This window comes from Carettochelys insculpta, chromosome 17 (assembly GCF_033958435.1).
Source record: "Carettochelys insculpta isolate YL-2023 chromosome 17, ASM3395843v1, whole genome shotgun sequence".
NCBI classification, from domain to species: domain Eukaryota; kingdom Metazoa; phylum Chordata; order Testudines; family Carettochelyidae; genus Carettochelys; species Carettochelys insculpta.
The window spans coordinates 8,861,434-8,881,783 of record NC_134153.1 but is presented as its reverse complement, the minus strand read 5'-3'; the positions used below and the strand labels follow the sequence as shown (position 1 = coordinate 8,881,783).

Sequence of the window (20,350 nt, the reverse complement as noted above, 5' to 3'; positions counted from 1 at the left end):
AGGATCACACTGGTTCCTTCTGGTCTTGGAATCCATGGAATATGCCAAGTAGCGCTAAGAGAGTGACAGCACTGGGAATTCATTCTGCGTACCCCTTTAGGCTGGGAAGATATTTCCCTCCATGTTCCATACAGTGCTAAACTCACTGGTGACACTTAACAAATGCTGCATCTAATTGTGCTCCCAGCAAAATTAATGCCAAGGCTTCCATTGACTTGCCTAGCAATAAGGTTGGTCCCAATAATGGAAAGCACCCTGCTGATCTAGACACATTAAATGCAATACTTACCTTTTATCTGCAAACTCCAAACAAATAAAAATGTTTAAGTCCAGGGCAACATCATTACCATGAAGATAAATATTACTTTGATATGGTCCACCATAACAACAGACTGTTTATTAAAACCCATCACAGTTTAATTTAGACAGCATTTTATATCGGATGGCATTTTCATTAGAAATCCCTGGCAAAAGCTCAGAATGCATTAAATCATTTAATATCCTGAAGTCTCAATTTATTTAAGCAAGGGAGTCGAATTCAACAGAGTAGACTTTGAAGAGTGCCCTGTACTTACAGTGTCAGTATGCAATGCCCTGTTCAGATCTGCATCAGGCAGTCCATGTGTTTAGTTCTGAAGCTCTTTGTGTGCTGTCATTCTGGTTAATAATTTGCTGCATGGTCAAAACAGGTTGTCACTGCGGTGGACTGTCAGTCAGAGAGCTGCAGCTGGTGTACATCAACCTAGCTCTATGGCTTTCAGTGGAGCAATGCTGCTTCATACCACTTGAGTGCCTGAACCGCTGACTCTGGTATATAGTCCTGGTCATCTCAGATGTGACACAAAGCAACTGATTTGAGCCACAGCATCAGAGTTCTGTGAAAAATGCCATGAGCTCAGAAGTCCATGCATTTAGACCCAATGATACTTAGCCCTTCTAGGCGCTAATGATGATATACAAATGCTGATTGTTTATATGCATGGTCATTTGCTGCCTGGTCACAGACAGAGCAAGGAGCAATGGTCTAGGTTGGCTATAAAGAAAAACTCTTTCCCTAGGAGAGTGGTGATGCCCTGGAAGGAGTTACTTAGAGAGGTGATAGAATCTCCTTTCCTATAGATCTTTAAGTCCTAGCTTGACAAAGCCCTGCTTGGGATGATTTAGTTAAGGCTGGCCCTGCTCTCAGCAGGGGGCTGGACTCAATGACCTCCTGAGGTCTCTTCCACCCCTGTGATTCTATGGCTTGAAGATTCATTGCGAGTAGTTCTATTTTTTTGAATGCTCGATGTAAAAAGTGTGCTTAGAAGCTTGCAGCAATGACTAGATCCCTGCACAGTTACAAAATTTGTATTCACATTTGTAGCTACAAAAATGAGCTGTGAATATGCGCATTAACCCCTGGGAATGTGGATACCCGCAGATATTGGCAGATTTGCAGGGCTGTATACTTGGCTGGGATCCCTGGGCTATATCCCTGAGAGAGGGCTGGGCATTTTCAGCTTCCCTTGGATATGGTACAACCTGTGTGATTTCTCCCAGAAGTGGCCAGGGTCTGCGTGAGGTTTCCCTGGCTGCTAGTGATGCACTGCGGGAAAAGACTCCAGGAGCAGATTGTCTTTGGACACATACTGATTCTACCAAGATGTTCAGCAGATAGATATGCTGTGCCACAGTGATCCATTTTAACTGGTTTGTGGTTACAAACAGAGCTGCCATGGCTGGGGGAAGGGGCCGTCCCCAGCAGGGAGCCACCCAGGTAAAACCAAGTCCCAACCACCTGCCCCATCTTGAGCCCCACCAGCCTTGAGCATCCTCCTGCATCCCAGAGGTCTTATTCCAGGTCCCACTCCAAAGCCCGTAGCCTGTATTCCCTTCTGCATCCCCAGCCCAGAGCTCATTTCCAAATCTGGAGCCCCTCTTCTGCACCCAAAGCCCCTTAACTCCATCCCCTCCCCAGAGGCTGCACCACCAGTCAGAGCCCTTGCACCCCAACTCTCTGTTCCAGCCTGAACCCCTCAACCCCAGCCCCACCCTAGAGCCCAGAGCACCACCTGGAGCCTTTACACCCCTGCATCCAACCCTCTGCCCCAGCCCTGAGCCGCCTCCCACAACCCCTTGGCCCCACTCCCACCACGTGAAGTTATGTGCAACACTATGGAGGTGACGTGTCACCCATCCCCGCTGTCGCATATCACCATCATATCCATGCACATAAGAACATTCATTTGATCCCGCTGTCTCTAGTGTTTAAAGAGAGGGCTGTTTGGACTCGGGGAGAGCCTGTGTTTCTGTTCAGTGATTACTGCAGTGCAGCAGTGAGGAAAGACAACACAGAAACTCCCGGCTGCCTTCCGAAGTTCCTGAGAACTGGGCTAAGTCAAGGGAAGCTTAGAATGTGGCCTCAGGGAGGTGGCAGAGATAACAGCAGTGAGCAATGCTGGAGACCACATTGATAACAATAGTGAGCAGGTGGTATTGGCAACAGGGTGGTATTGGCTTCCCTGCCTTTGAAGGGGTGGGAGGTGGACCCAAGTGAATGCACCTCAGTACTCTGGGCCTTTGCTGACGCAGGAGGACCAAGGGTAAGTGGTGTGCAGCAGGGGGTCAGGGCAGTGGTGTGTTGAAACATGTGTTCAGACTTTCACTGCAAGATAAAGGACACTGCTGATCATACTGACAGTTGGGTATCTGGGTATAGTCCCAGGTTTTGGGAAGTGGTTTTACAATTTCTCCAACTTCATGCTGGGTTCCCTTTCCTTTTACATGGGCTCAGTGTTTGCAAGAGGGGAAGCGTTGCATCTGAGGCACACAGGGATGCTGTTTCATTTTCCGAGCTTGCTGAGGTGCAGGGATTGAGGTGGGTCTGGGTTGTATCATTAATGGGAGCCCCTAACTAGCGAACCTGCTTCTGCTGCTTCCAGCTCTGCTGATCAAAGGGTTACACATAGATACATCACATTTACTGATACTACCATATCTACACAGTTGGTACAATCCTGCCAAGTGCTATGGAGCAAACTCCTTCCATGGGAGCTAAGGATGCTCAGCGCCTTTACTGGATCAGTCCCTTTGGCTTCTTGCTGGTCACCATAGGTCTACTCTAATAAACAAGAGAGAAGAAAATTGTCACATTCAACAAAGAGTTGGGACATATTGTGCACCTTTCAAGCTATTGGTTTTGCTATATTCAAAGGCTTGTCTTGGAAGCACGACTTTAGAGAAACAATGGAATGTTATCCGTTGGCTACCCCAGACATTATTAATAAACATTAGGAGGTTTGATATGATCTGGCAGAAGCAATATAATGAATGCAAGTACCAGAGGTGGACTGGGTGTGGGGAGGAATCCAAACAAGATGTTTAATGACTCACTGGACTGTGAAATACAGTGGACAGCCAGGTGGGAAAGGGAAATCTGGTAATGAATTCAACATGTGCCCCCTTTGGAAGCTTTGCTCTTCATTCCCCAGAAATGTTTGCCTCATCTAAAGATAGTGATTGTATAAAAATAATAACAGTAAGTAATAATAGTAATAATATGAAGATCAGGACCCTTATATCCTATTCATACTTATAATTCACCAAATACCGCACCTAAAGCCCAAAGATTTATGGGTGTGCATCTATAATTAATGTCTTTTTTTAAGCATGGAAAGAAAGGGGGCTTTTTAATACAAGTAAATCTGGCGCTACACATGGGAGCTGTGAAACTAATATATAAATACCCAGTTGGCAATGGTTATTGATTTTAACTCTGCGCGCATGCGCACACACACACACATTTTTTTTTTAGTGGACTGACCTGGTAGGTTTGGAGGGAAATTTGATGAGCGTTTGCACTGAACAATTTGGTTTCCTAGAGATTCAGTTTTATCAGGTCTGTTAGCAGCAGGCCTCTGACTGGAAGACAAAGTGTCATTAAGGATCTTGGGGAAAAGTTAGGTTTAGTTTCCTGAAGAAAATACACAGTTGGGTTGTAAAAGGGTCAAACAGAATCAGGGTTAAGGAAGTGACTTGCAGGAGTCACTAAACTAAAATAATCTTCCTCTTCTCCTTTTTTCTTCCCAGTAAAAAGTGGCAGAATAAACCAAGATGTCAGAAACCTAACATTTCTTGGAAGATCTTTTGTAGTCAGGTGATCTGAATTGACCTGTCGTAGGGTATGTCTTCACCATCCAAAAGATTGACCCAGTCAGGGTTGATCTTCTGGGGTTCAATTTCAAATGTCTAGAATCTGAATGAAACCCATGTAGTCATTGTGTTTACACTGTACTGAGCTGTACAACATTTTCATTTAATTCTGATTTTAATTATTTGTGTTTAAATACTGTTCATCTAAAATCCCCTGTGTGTTCAGTCATGTGAGATTATCAGCTGTTGCAAGCAAAGGGGTTTCCTGTCTAAGGAGAAGGCACAAGTAACATATTGAGTCTCTCTAGTCCAGCACCCTCGGGACCTGACTGGTGCCAAATGAAAGAATTTGCTTGACCACAGGAAGTCAATATTATATAGAAGCATTACCAACACTCCCACTGCTTACTGGGTTCTTGGAAGACATATAGGGGTAAATTACAGCTAAACAATAGCACAGAACAATGGAAAGACAGGACCAGTGGCTGTAAACAAACTTCATGGGATTGCAGGAAACTTGGCCACATCCATGATAAATGGTCATCCGGCTAACTAAAATCATGCCAGATCACAGATGTTGATAGACGAGAGGGTGTCGAATTAGAGAGGTTCAACCCGTACTATGAACAAAGATGAACATGTTGAGTGAATAGAGTTTTTGGAATATAGGCAAGGCTACAGTGAGGCCCTGGGGCTGGGTGCTTCAAAGCCAGAGTGGAAAGCCCAAACATGGTAGGTAAAGGTGGGCCTATGCCACATTTATTTCCCCAGCCTCCTGATCCTGATCTGGAAGCATCACGTGTGACAAAGTCAAGTCAACAGGCAGAACCCAACTGGGATTTCTGGAGCTTAGTGCAGGAGCCTCTACCGTTTGAGCTAAAAGCCAGCTGGCTGTTAGTGAACGCTGTACAGGAGACTCAGGATTCTCTGGTAAGTGGTCTAAGTGCCTGTCAGGGCTGCCTCCACACTCTGACACTCCAAGTGCAGAAAGTGGGGGCCCACCAAACCTTAAAAATACCTTACTTATAAAGGTTCTGCTTAAACTGCCCAAGGTCACAGGGTCCCTGATTGGGACAGGGCAGCGGGGAGGATCTTATAACCCAGGAAGACACACTTGGAGATGTCTTCCTGCAGGATAAGCCCCTAGCTCTTATCCTTCCCTTAGGAGACAGCTTGAAAACAGAGCTGTAATCTGATAGCTGGCCTTTCAATCTAAGGCATAAATATACACAGACTCTTCTTTAGGACACAGGGATCAAATCATTGCCTTAAAAAAGGAATTTGTTCACAAAACAAGACAAAACAACTCAAAATCATTCTGGCTGCAGCACAGGGACTTACTTCCATGGTCTTCAGTTTAGAAGTACAGACTACAGGGGGAAGAATCAAATCATTAACCAGAGCCACTGGGGGGAAAAAAAAGGTCCACACGAGTTTCAAAATAACCATAACCTTATTGTGTCTAACTACACATTTCCCTTCTACTTACACATCTGTGGCTGATTGTGAGATGGCCAGGGGATTTACTGGATTCATTCCAACTGCTTCAGAGCAATTATTTCTCTCTGTCCCTGCTGCATCAGCCACACAGACAAAGGACCCTCAGACCGCGATTGTTCAAAAAAGTTTCTTTTCCTCCCACTGGCTTACCTAACTGCTCCTAGCTGAGACCCCGGTTAACCCGCGACAGTGCCTCTACATGGGACAGTGAACCACCCCCAGTAGGTGTGTGAGTTACACTTGCATAATGGCTGCCTGATCTATGCCTGGCTTCGGTCTCCAGTTTTAAGAGTGCTTACAGCTGAAGAAGGAGGAAAGAAGAAAACCGTAATGGAAAGCACTGTGTTAAATGCTGTTGCAATAGTGTTGTTATTACAAAGTATTAATACTGCGGTATGCCACTCCCTCAGCCCTGCCTCACGTATCGTTCTACTTGCACCTGCTGCTTAACATCTGCAAAGAACATGGATCATGAGCACCAGACAAAAGCTCTTACCTGGCAGGCCTAAAAGATGGAATGAAGTGCCAAGAATGACTCTGGAGGGGGAAGCTTCAAACAGTGTGAGATACATGCAACTGTAGCAAAGTTACATCATATCCTGTAACCCCACTTTTATGGTTAAACATTTCTGCTGTAAATAATTTGACTAATGTTGGGGAGATATGTGATGGTCTGCCAGCAAGGCCACAATGGCTTGAATCCTGGTTCAGATTTCTCTGAAAAGAGAACTTGAAAACCCCCCAAAAAGTTAAGGGATGGGGGACCACAGGCAATTAGGGAATCTGTTCAAAGGATTCTACTTTCCAAAGAAAGTCTGCACGTTAATTTCCTTACCAAGAAAACTCCAGAATTAACATTCTTTTCTTTGAGCCCTTGCTCTTTCTCTAGTCAATAAGCTGGATGTATGGATTGCAATAGGAGGGAAAGCTGCATGGGTATTAACATGGTTTAAGGATTTAGGACTTTAATAAAGATGGTAAATAACAGAGCTGTGCAAAAGAGATAATGTAATGTACCTCTCAACACATGAGATCCTGCTGATAGGAAGATGGCAGTGAGCTGGGTACATTTTATACCTTTGGTTGAGATTACTTGTGAAATATCTGGATACTAGTGAATAACTAGCTTCCAATCATAGAACTGGAAACCGGAAAGATATATAACCCATCCTGATAGGTCAGCCACTCTGCTAGTGCAAAATTGTTTCCTGAAATATATTTTTATCCAGTGCCTTTTTTGTGAAAAAAAAGAGGTGTCGGGACTCAGCTGGGTCCCTACCTCCCACTCCCAGCCAATCCCATGGCTGGGACTGCAGATGGGCTGGTACTCATGTTACCAAATGCACTGTTTTTATCCCATCTGTTTATAGATAACTTTAAAGTGAGGGTCTTTTCTAGTTGCTGTGTTTTTTGCTGTTCGTTTTTGTCTTCCCTGACCACTTTTCAGCCTTCAACCTTTGCCTGTGCATCCCCACTAGCTGCTTTTGGCTGCAGATAAAGCCTCTGCCCATATTTGCCAGTGAGCGTTTTGCATGGTGCAAGTTGCCTGTGAAATCATCCCTGTTTGAGCGAAGAGAAAACTGAGTGGAGATTCTGCTCTGTTTTCTCCACAGAATGGCAATTGTTTGTCACCCTGTTTTTATCTTCAACATGAAAATGCCACTGCACCATCTTCCAGCAGGCAGTGTCAGTCCCAAATGCGTTCAGGCTGCTAATTACCTGTTATGTTCCTGGCGCACACACAGACAAATTAGATTAAATAAACACACACACAATCATGCTGCTGGAAGGATGCAATGTATCTCTACTTTTGTTTTCTTAGACTCCTCCTGGATGATAACCCACAGAAGCCAAAAGCAGAGAGTGGGATAAAGCATGCTTCTCCCTACGGCAGAGCAGCAGACCATCTGGTTCTTTCTAGACTGACTGATCACAGACTTCACTGCAGAGCTTTCGAGTCTGCAAGCAGGACCAGGAAGAGTTTCCCACGCTCTTACGGTGATTGCTTGCGATTCTGACACATTCCTTTAATACACCCGCATATCATTGTGTAGCAGTCTGGAAATCTGCCAGCTGTAACAATGGACTCACAAGCAGCTATCAGCAATATGATGGGAGGGGACTCTCTGGAGGGTATTTGAATGGGGAGTTAGCGCCCACCTGCAGTTGTCACTTCATGATGCTGTTTGCTGTGTTCATCCGATGTTGTAATTTGCAATGACGTGGAACTTCCTCTTCTCCCAGGGCAGCCTATGCCCAAGGGCGAATGTTCATTCACTTCACGCAGCATGATGTAATGCTGGATTGATGCAGTCCTGTATACATAAAATAGGAAAATGTAGTGTCAGCTGAAAAACTTGGAAACACTGTTCTGTTGTTTCTAAAGGACAGGCAATCTTCTAAAGTGTCTCTCTCTGTGTTACTTGGTGTTGCAGGTTGTTACAGCAGTACAAGAAGTTTTTTTCCATACTAAAGGTAAGAAGTAGGATGTCTCCTTGAAAGTGCTGGAGGAAGCCACACGTAAATTATGCAAAGACACCTTTTACATTAAATTATTTCGTCACATGTTTACTGTAGGCTACCTCAGTTCATTCGTCTCTTATCCCCATAGCCTTTCAATAGTCCTTAGTGAGAGCACAGGCATGACTAATCTTCATGATCTGCAACTCATCCGTGCTTTCAGAAATACCATATAAAATTTGCATTAAGAACAATAGGTGTCTCCATGTTGCCTGATTTGATGAATCTGGATTGATAAGACTTTTTAACTAGCAGTAAATGTTCTGTAAGGCAGCAAGTTTCAGGCAGGCAGCCGTGTTAGTTTCAGCAAATATGAGTCCTCACAAAACAAAAAAGCAGCCCTGTAGCACTTTAAAGACAAACAAAGCAATGTATTAGATGATGAGCTTTCATGGGACAGACCCACTTCTTCAGACCTGGGAAGTCCTGTGGCATCTTAAAGACTAATTACTTTATTAGGGCATAAGATTTTGTGGGCTGGAACCCACTTTGTCAGATCTGGGAGGAATGGGTACTGCACTGAGATTACTCAATGGGGTTTTTTCATCTCTAACTCCTATGATTTTATGACTCTGTGAAATAGAAATGTTATCATAACACTAACAGAATCCCATCGTAGCGATTTAAAATTAATTATCAACATTATCCTATTATTAATTAACACTTGCACCATCTATCAACATTGAGCCAGACTAATCATCTACCAGCTTAGCGCACAGATTGCTTTAAGCAAAGCTGCAGAATGCCATAGAATATGTTTCATAATAATGTTGTCATAGCCTCATCTGTAAGCTTTTTACTAATGCACTTTACAAAGTATCTTATTATACACGGAGGAGGAATGTGGCTGCATCCAGTAATAATTTCATTAATTATGAATAAAGCATTTACAAATGACACCTTTATCTAAAAATGGGGATGAACTCATTTTGTTTCCCTGCAGATGCACTATGTCACTTGTGAAGCCATGGAAAGCATTGCTGGGGAAGCAGGCCAACAAAAAGGTCTAAGAGATGATGGAATTTATGCCATTAAATAAAGGAAACTTCACTGGAGACAAGAGAAAAGAAGTACCAATAAAATCAAAATGCAAGTGACCAAGTTCCAAGTAGGTGAATGGAGGGAATGTTTAAAGATGCCAAAGGGTATTGAAAAACCCAGACTGGTCTCAGTCAGTGACCTTGGGCTGGGCCTAAGGCCAATAAAGCGCTATCCTAAGTTGGTGGTAAGCCCAAATTTTAACAGGTGTTCTTTCATTTGCAATATATTCTGTTGGCTGGCGGCTCCCCAAGACTCAGTCTTTATTATTACAGTGTTTTGGTACTGGATGTCCTGTGGGATTCTACCTGAGTGGTGAAAAGTGTGTTGATTTAAAATACATCAGCATGATTGTTTAACTCTGTCCCTCTTTATAGTTTACTTAGTGGACGGAACTGAGTGAGTATTTGAGAGTCAACAATGAAGTTTGCAGGTCAGCCTCTATGTTGAATGTATGTTACTTGAAATTGTTCAGTGGATGTTTTACACAGATGATTCTTGATCAGCCCATCATGCACGAACAATCTGTTCTGAGCACTACTGGTCAAACCGTTCAGCCCTAGTACTCATTCTATGGTCCACATTACACACTGAGGACAGAGTAGAGAATTTGATAGTCCATTCTGGCCTTACACATTGGGCAGATCTGTGAATATTGATTATGAGCAAGATTTTCAACAGTCCCTAGTGATTTCAGGTGTCTTGGATATTTTGGGTAGCCAGTTTCGGCCAGGTATTTAATGATCTAATTTTTTAGGCTTCTGAAAAGTGTGCCAAGGGTGCACTCAAATATGTAGGTAACCAAAATCACGAGTCACTTTTGAAATGCTCTAGGCCAGTGGTTCCAAACCTTTTCACAAGCGTGGATCCCCAATCACCACCCCCAGCCATTCAAGGACCCCCATCAAAGGCAATTCTAGCTACTGTCTATACTTTGTGACATGAAAAAAGAAACCACAACATAGATTTTTGGACAGCCATTAATAACATTATTGGACGCTATTTAATTTAAAAATAATTAATTGTAACTGCAATTTATTTGAAACTTATTTTCTACTATCATTTTTACTTCACTTTTTTTTTCATGGACCCCCAGCGATACCATTGCGGACTTCTGAGGGTCCATGGACCCCTGGTTAGAAATCACTGCTATAGGCTATGAATTTTCATTTATTTATTTATTTATTTATTTATTTATTTATTTTTGCATAGAAAGATCACGGAAAACCGATCCTGATTTTCTTCAGACGCTTTTATTCATGTGTATTTACTAGCATATGGATGAACATGTCTAGCCAAATGAATTATATAGATGGGTTGTTTACAAACCGTTATACCAACGGTTCATTAGGCTAAAAATACGAATGATAAATGGGAACTATTTGAGAATGTTTTATTACATGCCCAAGAAATCACAAAATTGCAATTACATATGAAGCCCACATAACCTAGCTAGCAAATAGAGACTAATGATGGAGACACAGTGAGGCAGAAGTTGTTGCAAAGAGTAAGAGCTGCAGAGGGGAAGACTCTTGCACCACCGAGAAGAAAATCAATGAGAACAGTTGTGGAGGGAGGTATTACATGAGTAGTTGGAGTGGAGTGGATAGTTGACAAAGGGAAGGGTGGAAAGAGTCTATGGAAACCTAGAAATACCAGAAGGACCATTTCAAACTACCTCTTGAAATGAACTGAGAATAGCTGAAGTGATTTGAAGATGCAGGTGAACTAATGTATATTTTCATCTACATTTATCCTGTAATCATATGGTCCATTTAGTAAGGTTCTTATGTAATTTATCCTGCTACTGCATGATATTTTCAGTTGAGGGAAGGGCTAATAATTTCATTTCAAAGCAATTACCTTGGCAGGGATTTATTTGCAGCATCACCCATCTAACCTTTGCAAGCATACTGGTGCAGATAGGCTGTGCCAATCAGGCCAGCCACATATTAGGGTTAAATTATTTTCCTGCTCCCAACCAGTTTCTCTAGATAAACATTGCCACTTGCCTAATAATGGAAATAATTGCTATAAATGAACTTTTGCTGATTTTTTTCCCCAAACCAGCAATTGTATCAAAAGTGAATTTACACTGATGATTTCCAGTCCTGCCAAATGGGGACTTGTACACTTACCTTACCTCTCCCAGCCACAGAGTCTGCTCAGTACATGCTCCTGTGATTACAAGTCCAATTGTATGAGAGTGTTTTGAAATTCTCAATATTCCATCAAACTAAGAACAACTTGGTTTTCAGCCCTAGCTGACGGGATTTATTTATTAAGGTTTTTTTAGCTATTTGCCAAAGCGCCTGGGTGGCAATCGTTTCACAGGGTTATACAAATTCTATTTCCTCATATAATCAAAAGTAAAAGATAAAACGTATGTGGAAAAGTGAAAGGTAACATTTACATTTTAATCTCACAAAACACTTTAGTTTCTGACAAAGTAGGTTTTCCTCTGTATATGTTAGGGTGGGGTAGAGGGCAAAAATGTGGCAGGCGGGACAATGGATTTGAGTTCAGGTTGTTTCTTAAAAGTAATATGACAAATGCAACACTCTGAATGCCATATAAAAGCTGACTAGAGAGATCACTGCATCTGTAAGTGCTTTTAGCGACAGAATTTAAAACTAGAGGTACTGATGCACTTGCAATTACATTTAATTAATTACCATAACCGCACGTGCAAAAGAGAAGAGCAGTCCCACAGCACTTCAGAGATTAACAAAATCATTTATTAGGTGATGAGCCTTTGTGGGGCAGACCTGCTTCTTCAGATTTGGAAATTCTGAATGATTTCCAGACTTCAGAATTTCCAGATCTGAAGAAGTGAGTCTGTCCCATAAAAGCTCATCACCTAATAAATGACTTTACTACTCTTTAAAGTGCTACAGGACTACTTTTTTTGGTTTGTGAAGATACAAAACTTGACTACCTCTCTGTTTAAAAGAGGTAACTGTCTGCAGAGATAAGCTGCATCTCTTCATGTTGATATCTGATTTGCATATTAACATCCAACAGGACAAAGGTGATTTAGCTGAAGTTAATCCTGACTAACACTGGTGTCAGCTCTATCAGACACAGGCTTTTTGTGTGTCATTAAGCTGAGACTGTTTCTAATACATCTACATTAATTGGAAGATTGACCTGCTCAGAGTCGATCTTCCAGGGTTTGATTTTGCACACCTGGTGGAGATGAGACAAATTGATCTATTGTGGTCAGCATTTGATCCCTGTACTCCTCCCTATCTCCATTGTAAGGAGTAAGGGAAGTTGACAGAAGAAACTCTCCCATTGACCTTCCTTAGTAAGAACAGCCAGGTAAGTCAACTGAAGATAAGTTGATTCTAGCTATGCAATTGCCATAGCTAGAAATGCGTATCTGCAATCAACTTACCTTCCCAGCGTAGACCAAGCCTTATAAGTGGTTGTATCAAAATAGACGAGTTCTCGTTGGTTAAAACAAGAGCTGGCAAACAATTTAAAAATAATTTGTTGATCATGAGATTAAAAAAAACTGTCATCACTAATCACAGCTGTAATCACACAATTAAACAACAATAGAATGAGGAATTATATTTGTTATAAATATTTTGAATGATTTTCTACATTTTCAATTATACTGGTTTCAATTACAAAACAGAATACAACATGTATAATACTTATATTTTGTATTATAAATATTTGCCCTGTAAACAGGATTTTAAAAGTAAAATGTAATCTACATGTCAAAGCATGAAAAAAGTATACAAATGTTTAGAATATTTGGTACATAAATACATTGCAACTCTGCAAAAATGTCATGTGAACCCGTTGTCACTTGCATCTGACATTGCGAATTAAAAGAAGACAGCATTATCTCTGGTAAATTTAAGCAAACTTGTTTGGCTGCATAAGAAATAGAACTGAGTGGACTTGTCGGATTTATATTTTTACATTGTTTTGTGTTTGAGTGCAGTTGTGTGAAAAAATTCTACATTTGTAAGTTACACTTTCCTGATGAAGAGATGCATGACAATTTTTTAGCAGGTGAACTGAAGGCAATATTTCTTTTATCTTTTTACAGTGCAAATATTTATAATAAAAGTAATCTAAAATGAGCAATGCACACGCTGATGTTGATAGATTTGAAAATGTAGAAAAACATCCAAAATATGCATGATAAATTAGCAGATGTACCCAGCATTGCTTGGGCCCTTCTCCACTCACGGTCTCACACTGCCTGCTCTTTGGCAGAGTGGGGGAGTGGTGACATGGACCAAGGCTCCTGCCCTTCCACCCCACCTGTCTAGCCTCATGTTGGGGGAGGGGCTGGGTCAGGCTGCAACTCCCAGCCCTGCTCCCCTGTCCCGGGGGGTTGGCAGGGCGTGGAGGTAGGTGAGCCAGCAGCTCCACGTCCCCTGTGCTGATTCACGGGGAGGAAGGTACCAAGTTGGGCCACATCTCCCAGTCCTTCTCACCTGTCCTTGATGGTGGAGAGGCTAGGTCAGACTGTGGCTCCGCTCCCCCATGTCAGTCCCTGGGTTGCGGGGCTGGGTCAGGTCATAGTTTCCTGCCCCCAGGTCAACCCATGGCTCCCAGTCCTCCCTGCCTATCCCTGAGTTTGGGGGGACAGGTCAGAAGTGGGCAGGGGACACTTACCTTTGTGGTGGCCAGCAGGGTGGAGAGCCCCATCTCCACATGGCCACTGTGTTCTTGCTGTGGCTACCCCCAGTGGTCACTCGCAGAGTTGTTGTTCCCTGCGGTTGCTGCCCCCAGTGTTGAGTCTGAGGTATGTTGTCCCTCCTCTCTGTGACCCTCCCTTTCCATGCTCTGGGAAAGCCTGGGATTTCTGGTATTTCCTACTTTCCAGGCACAACCAAATCATGACTTTGATTTAAGTTCAGGTAAGAGGAAGTTGCACACAAAATTTCATGGATGTAGCTCTTCCAGTTGAAGAGGTGTTCTTGAACAAACATACCCTGCACAGACAGACAGATGCACTCTCTAATATAGATATAGATATAGATTGGTATTCCATTATTAAGAGTGCAACTAAAACTGTGATTAACGGTGACTATTCTTTCATTCTAATTCATTTGTTTTGCATAGTCTTTTGAGTTAACAGTGATTAATTGGTAGCTCTATTTGAAACACTAGATACAATCAGTTACATAGAGTGAAGCTGGAGCTGACATGGAGGCCACACCAAAAATTCCATGGACTAGCTGAGTAACTCAATCTGCCTTCTACCTGGATAATTACAGTTATAGCTCAACACCTGCAAAAATGAGATGAAGATGAATGATAGGTCTTGGAGCAAGTGTTTTATCAGCGTTGATGCTACAACATGAAGCAAAGAAACATGCTGCATCTTAGAGTTAGAAGAAAAAGCAGCCAGACAGAACAAAATGAATCATAATGGTAACACAGATCTTTTTTCCCCAGCATTCCACATCTTAACTGCCTTTGGAGCTATTTCTTATTTATTTTGCTTTATCGTAAGAACATGGGAATGGCCATACTGGGTCAGAACAAAATATGGCCCATTATCCTGTCTTCCAACAGCAGCAGGTGCTTCAGAGGGAATGAACAGAACAGGTACTTTTTCAAGGACCCGTTCCCTGTCATCTATTCCCAACATTTGCCAAATGGAGTCTACGAACACCATCCCTGCCCATCCTGGCTAATGGCCATTGTTGAGCCTATCCTCCATGAACTTCATGACATCCTCTGAAAAGGAGTTCCACAGCTGGCTGTGCTGCGTGAAGAAATATTCTTTTTCATTTGTTTAACCCTGAAGCCTATTAATTTTATTTGGGGAACCCCTGGTTGATGACTGGTTTAGATTCTGCCATGTTTTTAAAAGGGTTTCCTCTGCCTTCCTGGGTTGCTAACTGTGCAGACAGTCTAAGGACTACATGTGTAATGCATTGTACCTTTAAAAAATGGCTGTGCCCCCATTTAGGGCTGAGTTCAACCAGAACTAAGTGCCTACCTGAAGTGGGACCAACTTAAGTATGTTCTTACATGCAATGCTCACACCTCAAGTTGTGGCCCTGAATACCTCCATTCATATGTCCCAACAAGGGAAATAGATAATAAACTACCTGACTCAGGTAACTGAGAAACGGAGGTCTGCCCACATATGTAGGTGCCATCCACTGTATTTGTTATTCACTGGCCTTAGCTGTGTCCTCCTCCAAGCCCAGTTTGCTGAAGATACAGGAAGGGAATGAAAAGTTAAAGTATGCTTCAGGAGTTACAGATGTACTCCAAAGGAGCTCACTCTTCTCCGTGGCTCATCTTCACTCACCCAAAAATGTACTTTTAGAAAGCGTGGAGGAATTTTTAGGCAGATCCTCTGATTTACCCCTGTGAACCTCTTTATTTGTACATGTGTATTGCCCAATTGCACAAGTTCAAACACTTTTTTGTCAGATCTTTATTTGGAGTACAGTATCAGAATCGGGCTAACGTAAGCTGAAATGTTTACATGAAGTAATACTTCATTCCAGAGGTTATCTCCATTTGAAGGGTCACTTGTGGTGTCATTTCACTCATCCTGTCAATCTCTTACATGAGCTAACTGCCAATTTCTCCCACCTCTGGAGCCAAACACCACCAGTGCACGATGATCAGAAATTACTGGCTTCAAAAGTAAATTCAAAGCGCCATTTTCAGCCTTCTGATGAAGCTGACCCAGCTGTGACAGGTAAGTGGGCCTGGGTACCAGAATACATTTCCTTCCATTCTTGCTAGTTTTGGACCAAAACTTAAATGCAGCATTGGTTTTTGTCCCTGACACTGAACAGTTATGAGCTTTACTCGCTTGAATCATTACATTACACTTTACAGAAATATTGCTTTAAATCTGGGGTGGGGGCCGCCAGCCTGTGGTCTAGATTTAGACTATGGCTTGCCTGGATCTGTACCATAAGGCTCAGGGCTCCCCTCTCCAGCATCCAGCCCATGGCAGGGTAGAGGATGGCGGGGGGGTCCTGAGCCTTGAAGGCCAGATCAGGTTGGGTCCAGCCCAACACCTGATGGGGCATGTGCAGGGGGCAGGATGCAGTGCTGTCACTGCTCTTCCTTCCCCTTCTGCAGCCAAGAGAATGTCAGGGTAGTGCTGCCTGCAGAGCGGCTTCTGCTGCTACTCTGACTGGCTGGACTTCCAGCCAATCAGAACTGGGGGGGGGAGGAAGCAGTGCCTGGCAGCGGCAGGAGAAAAAGCTCCCTGGAGAGGCTGTTCTCCATCACTGCCATTTCCCCAGATGGGGAAGAGAGCAGCACCAGTGGTGCATGGAGGTGAGCATCCCACTCCCAAGCCATTCCTACTCCCTCCTCTTGCCCAGAGCCTCTCTGCTCAGATACCTCCTCCCTTCCACCCAGACCCCCCACGCTCAGCCTGCTCCTGCACCATCCCTCCTGTCTAGACCCTACACCTCTGGTCCACTTATGAACTCCCCCTACTGCTGCCTCCAACCTACTTATGCACCCAGATCCCACAACCTCACCTGCTCCTTCATCTTCCCTTCCACTCAGACCCCACTCATGCTCCCCAGCAGCGCACTCCCACACACTGAAATGTGAAATCTCCCACTTTTGGTCCCACCTCACACCCCCAGTAGGGGTGATCTGATCTGGGAGAAGCCCTGAATCTCGGTCTCCACTTCTCCACCCTCCTGCCCGTGGTGGTGGAGCATGAGGGGCATGAGGTGTTTCAGTCAAGGGCCACATCACTGAGGGTTTTGTGTGTGGGAGGGAGGTTCCTAATTTTTCTGGGAGTCCATGGCCCTCAAACTCAAAAAAGTTCCTCGCCCCTGCTTTAAATCAATGAGTTCCTGAAGTAATGACTCCACCATAGTTTCTTTCCCAGATCCTCTCAGTGTATCCAAACTCTGAGAAACCTTGACCAAGACTGTGCCTTATAACTAGGGTTCCCAATAATATTTTTCATCCATGGGCAGAATACATTTGGTTATGTGCACCAAGGCATGTGTGGATGTGCACCACCAGTAGAAACACATGCTACCAGCTGTGGGTGCTGTGGGCGCTCGGCTAATGATCTGAGCAGCACCTGAATCTCTTCTGGGTGGCCACCCAAGTTCGCAGCTCACAGGGAACACGGCTTATAACACAAATTGCATTCCCTTCTGCAGTGCTCATCCATACTGTAGATTGATTTTCTGTGCTATAAGACTAAGGCATAGTGAGATAATTAGATGCAGAGGCATCATTAAAAAGGCACTGTTTGCCAAGAGTTTTCCTACTGTGGTAGAGGTGATACTGCAATTATTGTCTAAGGCCCAGTTCAACAAATCACTGAAGTATGTGCTTATATCCCATTGACCTTAAAGTTAAGTACATGCTTAAGTGCTTTGTTGAATTGGCGTGTAAGTGGAAAGACTGAAATATTTCAGATTCAGTCGGGCCATAACTATTGGCAAATGGAGACCACTGCAGCCTGAAGCAATCTGACAAGATTATGCCAGAAACAACTCACACCAATTTATTAGTGTGGACGTGTCTAGATTATTTCACAGCTCCTTATTGTTGGCTTTGGAAAGCATTCCCCTATGTTATCTGTAAATGAGGCATGCTAGTCCATTCTCCAGTCTACACAGGACTACTCTTGTGCATATATTAACAACTGACCTATCCCAAGTAGTTAACAGAGAAGAGACTGCCATTGCATGAAAAGACTAATGAATCAGAAGCCATGTTGTCTTGGCACGAAGTATTTGTGTCCCAGTCAGATAGCCTCTCTTCAATCAAAGGCACGTCAATTGTTTTTGCTTTTTCTCACCATTTAGGATATTAGAATTGGCCAAGGCATCAGTTTTGCATCTAGATCCAAACTTTCCCAGCAAAGAGTGGGTGGTTCTTTCTTGATCACTAAAATATGTCTAAAAACCGGCTTCCTGTCAATCTTTGGAGGATCAGGATCTAGCTTACGAACTACCCTTCTAGCTGACTATAATTAGAGCTAGTTGGATTTTTTTCCCTCCTTTATGGACTAGTTTCTCAGGCTGGAGTATGTATATCCCATGATGCACCATGACACTCTTTCTACCTGAGATGATGTGGTGCATTGCAGAAGATGTAGACTGTAGCCTGGTTCATAGAGGGGCATGGAAATACGGGGCACTCAAGCTACAGTTCCCATGAGGCACTGCAGTGCAGTTTCCAAAAGAAATTTGCTAGCTCCTAGCAGAAATTTTTCATCTCTTGGACAAAATGAGAAAGTTCAGGTTTTTGACAAGTCAACATTTTCTGCTGAAATTATACATTTTGCATAACTTTTAAGTGGACAAAAACTCACTTTCACACTCAGATTTGATATAAAATTTTGGACCAATCCTAACTACAATATCAATGGACAACAGCTTTTTACAATTATTTGGTGTTCTGGGCTTTTATTAATTTGTATTAGATTGTTTTCAGTTACTCCAACTGGGGACTATAGAATAAAATTTTATAATAATTTGCTAATTTTTTCTCCTGTGCTTCTTGAAAACACTCTTATGAGAGTAGTGACTTAAATATAAAGAGAGTCTGTGCTGGTATACAAGTATCAGAGAGGTAACTGTGTTAGTCTGTATCTTTGAGAACAAGGATTCCTGTGGCACCTTATAGACTAACAGATATTTTGGAGCATAAGCTTTCGTGGGCAAAGACCCACTTCATCAGATGCATGACTCATTTATTTCCAGATACCTACAGATGCAAGTTAGCGTAGTTAAAGATGGTGGATGGTGGATCCAAATACCTACAATGACTCATGCATCTGATGAAGCGGGTCTTTGCCCACAAAAGAGCTTATGCTCCAAAATATCTGTTAGTCTATAAGGTGCCACAGGACTACTTCTTGTTCTTTCCTGGTATAAATTCTCCTAAGCTCTGTTGAACTGAAGTCAATGGAGTTACCTAATTTATATCAACTGTGTATGTTACCCAAAGTTTTATACAAAGTCACTTTTTTAAAACATTGGCCATTGCTACTGAAAAGTCTTCACCCGACCTGCAGACTAACTGGCAGGACATATGTTCTCTAGATATACAGATTGTCATAAAGTTGGATAACAGAACTGTAATTCAGGGAAGACTTGACATAGAGAAATACAAGCAGGTAAGATGACGAGATGCCACATTTTGTCTGGTTGACTTCTATAAGGTTAGACAGTCTTTCAAGATTTTCATATTGATTTCCATTTTACAAAATACATTAAATTGTTTTGCTGCCAGGAAAAAGAACCAATGCAATGTCTGAAAAAAAATGTAAAGAAATACATTAGCTCCCAGAAATCTCAGAGTAACACACTGAAAGTAATATATTCCTCTTTAAACTAAGATCTACCAATTTTAACTGCACTAATTTGCTGAGTAAGGCTATGTCTACGTGACCAAGTTATGTTGAAATAACAACAGTTGTTTAAAAAAATAATTTTGGCAGGGTGTAAATGACGCACACGCTATTTTGAAACAGTGTGCATTATTTCAATTCCCGTATGCCTCATTGCCTAAGGGATAACACCTATTTCGAAATAGGCCCCAAATGGGCTCCAATGGGACTATTTCAAAATAGCAGTATGGACCCAGAAATGTTATTTTGAAATAGCTGGGTGCTCAGAATGCATTTTGTGTCCGGTTGTGGTATTTGGAAATAAGACTATCGTGCAGATGTAGCCTAAGACACTACATATCATGCCATCCACTTTGGAAGGGAATTTTTTTAACAGTCCATCTTGATTAGAAACACTTGTCAAAGGTATAAGAATAATCTGTGGCTACTGATGGGGGCAAGGTCAGGACACTACATATGGAAATCATCAGCAAACTTTTCTGAGCACCATGAAGTTTATCAAGCATACAAGGCCTCAGCATCTGCTTTTTATTTTTCTTTGCAGCTGCCCTGTAGCTGTTCCATTTGCCTGCTTTAGATCCATCTCAGATGCCTGTATTCAGCCTGTGTTCAGCCAAGCTGAGGCAGTGCCCAGTCCTATCACTGCGAAGCAAGAAGCAAGGGCAGATGTCCACTACATTGACTGTCATTACTCGAACAGACTGCAGTGACGCTATGTGTAAGGAGACTGCTTTTCTTTGCAACTGATGACATGCAAGACTGGCCTAGAAGAAAGCAAGAGAATCTAAAGTCTAACCAATCCATTGTAGTTCT

At 42.7% G+C, this 20,350-nt stretch overlaps 1 long non-coding RNA gene across 31 annotated transcripts in view; it reads left to right on the top strand.

The window, feature by feature from the left end:
- The window catches only part of LOC142022318 (uncharacterized), a 103,056-nt gene that overhangs the window by 82,388 nt on the left and 318 nt on the right, over positions 1-20,350 (top strand). For 12 of the 31 annotated variants that reach the window (XR_012647914.1, XR_012647907.1, XR_012647916.1 and 9 more), the window contains 7 exons: positions 4,069-4,160; positions 4,903-5,061; positions 6,042-6,192; positions 7,454-7,629; positions 8,067-8,106; positions 9,095-9,622; positions 14,332-20,255. This is a non-coding gene — a long non-coding RNA (uncharacterized LOC142022318). Of the gene's footprint in view, positions 1-4,068; positions 4,161-4,902; positions 5,062-5,795; positions 5,857-6,041; positions 6,193-7,453; positions 7,630-8,066; positions 8,107-9,094; positions 9,623-14,331; positions 20,256-20,350 lie in introns of all 31 variants that reach the window. The other 19 variants (XR_012647924.1, XR_012647923.1, XR_012647925.1 and 16 more) reach the window with 10 other exon arrangements.